The following is a 5435-nucleotide window of genomic DNA, read 5'->3' on the forward strand; positions in this document are numbered from 1 at the left end:
GGAGGTGTGGTTTGGGCCTATATAAACCCAACCCTTCCTTGCATATTGTGTGCTATTGTGAATCTCCTCACTCACATTATTTGTTTTACAAAGTTCATTTCTTTCTTGAGTTGTCTAAGTGTTGTGCTCTAGCTTTTGGCTCCTTTAAGGGACTAGAAGAACTACCTCATCTTCTAGTTGGAGGTTGCTTTATCTTGGAGGTGGTGGTGCGAAGAACCCTTGGTAGTAGGGTGCATCAATTACCTTAAAGATAGTATCAAGGTGTGACTCAACCTCATCAATCAGTGGTTCGTTCGGTTGCTACTTCAAGCTCTTCAAATTTGCTAAAGATCTTCATCTCTCAATTGTATTGCAATTTCACTTTTATATGTTTGAAGAATTTGTAATTATTTTTACCAAACCCAACATATTTTATATATCATCAATTTTTTTTTTTTTTTTTGCTGAGTACAACCTCCCTCCTTTCTCTTTCTTTTTTTTTATTTGTGGGGCGATATAGTTAAAACCCCCTCTTCATCACCGCCCAACAAACGAACACAAAATACAAACGCCCACTTTTCTTCCCTCCCCAATAATATAATATTTTTGGTTTTTTTTTTTTTGGGAAGGCAGGGTTGGGCACATTTCTCACGTAGAGGGATGATGTATCCAACCTGAACCATTACATATATAGAGAAGTGCAGCTCAGATTGAGCATAAGACCAATCCAGTCCAACTCAACAAATACATCCACTCTATTTTCTAAAGTTCCTTTGTGTTTCGGAAATTAAATTACCCTGTCCTTTTTGACATTTCAACCATTTTTGAAGTTTCTGTTCTGTTACATGGAAAGCTCGTTTTGCTTCAAACTTTACTACTGGTGGATAATGGTCGGGCTTGCCAAGGAATAGAAACTCAGACTCAGGATTCTCATATACGCTGAAGGTTTATCCTGTTTAGGTACCTTTCCATGGCTTTGTGTTTCACTGCCCAGGTCTTGAATAATTTTTCCTTTATCTTTCAAAAGAAACTCGAAGAAAGAAAGGAGAATTTACTACCTTTGAAGTCTGAACTTATTTTAAGAAAAATAGACGGCAATTAGAAAACAAGAAGATACAAAAATTTATAGGTTCGAAAGGAATGCATCAATAATAATAAAATAAGAAAAACGATTTATGTCTATATGGCAATTAATGACAAGAAATTTACCAAGCCACACACTCAAGACATCACTCAATGACAGCCTCTCCAATGAACAATGACTGTGTAACCATAACAAGTACCATTCTTTAATCCTTATCAACGTGATATGGAGAGTTTATGATCTGACCGGGTTCATACCTGGTCCGACCCTCGACCCCGGTCGAGACGGAGAAGACCGAATCGCTCCCGAGCGAACCGGAGGCAGAAGATGGCTTGCTGAAGAAGAAAGATTATTCTGCTGCAAGCGTGCCCTAATCTTACTTATGGATTAGGGTAATCACCCTGATGACAACAGACTCAAACTGACGGCTGCGGATAATCATCATCAAAGGGATAACTATCGCATAACCTAACGGTTATTTCAGGAGTCCTCTACTAGCCCAAACTAGTAGAAGTCTATCGCTCAACGGATCTTATTGATAAGATCCAACGACTACCTGAAGAAGGCTCGAGTGCATCCAACGAAGGAGATTCGAAGGTACACTCTATATAAACCTCACTACCATACAAGGTGAGGGACGGATCAATCGATCAAAAAGAAGACTATCTGAGACTCAAGTTCAGATAGATACTGATAGATCCAAACTATCAGCGTCCTGCTATCTAGATCACCTTTCCCGTTTCTTCATTCATTAGCTCTGTGCTTCTAGCAGAGCCGTTTGTGATTAAGTTCATCAACTGACTTAGCCTTCGGAGGTCGACTCCCGACCCCAGCGGTCGGGCCACATCTGACGCTTTCGTTTTGCAGGACATCATGTCGAGATCCAAGGGCTGAGCAGATTTTGGACGCATCATTTGGCGCCGTCTGTGGGAACGACTTGAAAAAGCCATGGTGACTAGATCGGCAGCCGCAGCAGCAGCTGCACAACGCAATTCCGTGTTCGGATACACCGGGGTGAATAATCCAGATATTCCCCCGGAAAGCCAAAATCCTATCGAGGTGGATAATGGCCAGGGAGGACGTAATCTTCCTCCCGATACAATCCAAGATCAATTGGATCAGGTAAAGATTCAACTCTTGGAGGTGAGCCAAGCACTCCGCGTGCTCACCAGACGAGTGGTTTTACCACAAGAACCTGATCAACACGATTTAGGGAGACGTGCATTGCCACGTGATCAAATAGCACGTGACCAAAGAATGGCTGAAGACCGGAATGTTGATCAGAATTTCCGTGAAGGAGACCGAGGACTTCGGAGGATTGATGATCAACCAAGGCGAGGCGATCGGTTCGACAGACCGCAAGAGAGTACAACCGATTCAAATACAAGGTTGGATACAGGGTAAGAACTCACTCACCCACTTTCGGAAGAACCGTTCGTGATGATCGAGCAGTTCGTGACGAGAGAAACGTTCGTGAAGGACCGGCTGTTCGTGATGATCGAGTAGCACGTGATGATCGTGTTAATCGAGGTCGTGATCGTATTGCTGAAGATCACCCGACCCGATTGGTCAAGAATTGGCCAACATCAATGAGAAGTTAGGGCAGTTGGCTAAGGGAAGAATAATCGAGGATATTTACTCGGTCATTCGGAAAACTCCTTTTGCCGAGCCAATTGCGGGATATCGGTTTCCCCATAACTTTCGTTTTCCTACCTTCTCAACATTCGATGGCTCCGGAGATCCAACAGCTCACATCGGCTATTACCAACGGACCATGGCGGTTTCGGTAATTATGATGAAATTTTATGCGGGGTTTTCGGTTCATCTCTAATCGGGAGGCGGCACAAAAGTGGTTTTCTAACCTCCCCTCGGGAAGGATCGTAAACTTTGACGAATTGGCACGCCAATTCATAGGGCGATTCCAGAGTGGGATACGAGTCAAGAAAACGGAAGAAACCTTGTTTACTTGTCAAACAAGGAAAGAACGAATCGATCGAGAGTTTCGAAAAGATTCAACAAAGTGACGATGGAGATAGAAAACTTGGATGAACAGTAGCCGAACCGCTCTATTCACAGGACTCACAAATCGGAAACTCCTGGAGTTATTACTACAGGATATACCCACGACTTATGCCTTGAGTTGGTACAGAGATGCCGAAGCGGGCTGAAGTCATGGAGATTCTAGATGCGCGCCAAGGAGATAATAAAGTCTCCAATAAGGAACAAAAGGCTCTGAGCAGAGGCAGAAGACAAAGAAGAATGTTCGCGATCGGGTTGGAAAATCCCAACCTTGGTGCCAAAGATCCCCCGGTAGAAGTGAGTACACTCCATTGAATGCTCCTCGGGCCGATATTTTGAATATCCTCAAAAGAAAAAATATGTTGAAGTGGCCGCCTAAAATTCTTTGAAACCCGGAGAGCAGCAGGATCGGGAAAAGTATTGCCGATTCCACAAGGACTATGGTCATTACACTAATGACTCGTCGTCATCCGAAGGCGTATATTGAGAGATTGATATCTCGGGGACATCTGTCCAGCTTTGTTAGCAGGGAGAAGGGAGGAGCCACGTGGGCCACGTGCGGCTGCTCCAAAAAGGGATCGTTCGGTTAGTTCAGAACGATCGAGGGAGGCCCCGAAGTCTAAAAAAGGCAAGGAGGTGATTGAAGCTGCTCCTCGGTCACCGATCCTTACCATCTTCGGGGGTCCAGAGCCCGAATCATTCCGGAGTCTGAAAACAAAACCCAAATTTGTTGGATCCGGAGAGGCGCAGAAGCGGAAGGAGCTGAATGGTGAAGATTCTATCACCTTTAGCGAAGAAGACGAAAGAGACGTTTGTTTACCTCATGATGATGCTATAGTCATCAAGGTAGAGATTGCACGGCGGGAAGTGCATAGAGTATTGATTGATACAGGGTCTGCAGCTGACCTAATTTCTTACGAAGTGTATCAAAAATTGAAGGTGGATCAGGACTTGATGAAACCTTCATCTACACACCTATATGGCTTTGCAGGGTCATCTCAGAGCGGAAGGATCGGTTCAGTTGGATCTTTCCATTGGAAGTTTTCCTAAAGAAACAATTGTCCGAATCAATTTTTTGGTGGTTCGAGAACTACCAGCCTATAATATGATTCTCGGGTGACCATCTTTATCCAAGATAGGTGCTATTGTTTCGACAAAGCACCCGAAGATAAAATTCCCGACTCGATATGGGAATCGGTCAAGTCTCCTCTCGCGTAAGATCTCTCGGCAGTTGTTATGTTGCCTATTTAAAAGACAAGGAGGGTCCGAGGAAGGTTACTGCCTCCCCATAGAAGTTCGAGATGATCGGAAGAGACAGAGATGCAAAGGCCCGAACCAGTGGAGAAACCGGAGCAAATCCAGCTGTGTACCGAGGATGAGAAAAAGATTACTTATGTCGGGTCCGAACAACTGGAAGAGTTTAAAGATGAGTTGAAGTTATTTCTTCAACAGAATAGGGATGTATTCGCATGGTCTCCGAGGACATGCCGGGGATCGATCGGGCCATTGCAGAGCACAAACTCGGATAGACCCTAAGGCGGAAACCAAGTGATACGTAAAAGAAGAAATTTCTCTATTGAAAAGTATGAAGCCGTTTCGGAACGGAGTTGAAAAACTTAAGAATTCCGGTTTCATAGAACCAATCGAGTGCCCAACTTGGTTGGCCAACGTGGTGATGGTGAAAAAGGCGAATGGGAAGTGGAGGATGTGTACAGACTACACGGATCTAAACAAAGCTTGCCCAAAAGATTGCTACCCGTTGCCTCGGATTGACCTCTTGATAGATGCTATCACAGGATATGAAACTTTAAGTTTCATGGATGCCTACTCGGGGTATAATCAGGTCCTTATGAATAAGGAGGATGAGAAGTATACGGCTTTCATGACCGGGTCGTGAAAGCTATTATTACAAGGTCATGCCTTTTGGCCTCGAAGAATGCAAGAGCAACATATCGAGGGCCGTCAACAAGATTTTCAAAGAGCCGATAGGAAAGAATGTTGAAGCATATGTTGACGACATGCCTTGGTGAAAAGCTTTACAAAAGCAAATCACATTGCGAATTTGATTGAGGTTTTCTCGATCGAGGAAATATCAAATGAAGTTGAACCCCGAAAAATGTGCCTTTGGAGTCTCCTCGGGCAAATTCTTGGGTTTCATGGTATCATAGAGGGGAATTGAGGCAAATCCCCGCCAAAATACAAGCTCGATTGATATGGAGGCTCCCAAAACCGTTCGGGATGTACAATGTTTGACAGGAGAGTTGTTGCCTTAAATCGATTTATCTCCAAGTCTGGAGAAAAATGTTTGCCTTTCTTCAAGGCACTTAAAGACCTGAAGGGCGTAAGGAAGCAA

The sequence above is a fragment of the Hakea prostrata genome, chromosome 5 (assembly GCF_041222555.1).
Source record: "Hakea prostrata isolate BN-2017 chromosome 5, UWA_Hpros_2, whole genome shotgun sequence".
NCBI classification, from domain to species: Eukaryota; Viridiplantae; Streptophyta; class Magnoliopsida; order Proteales; family Proteaceae; genus Hakea; species Hakea prostrata.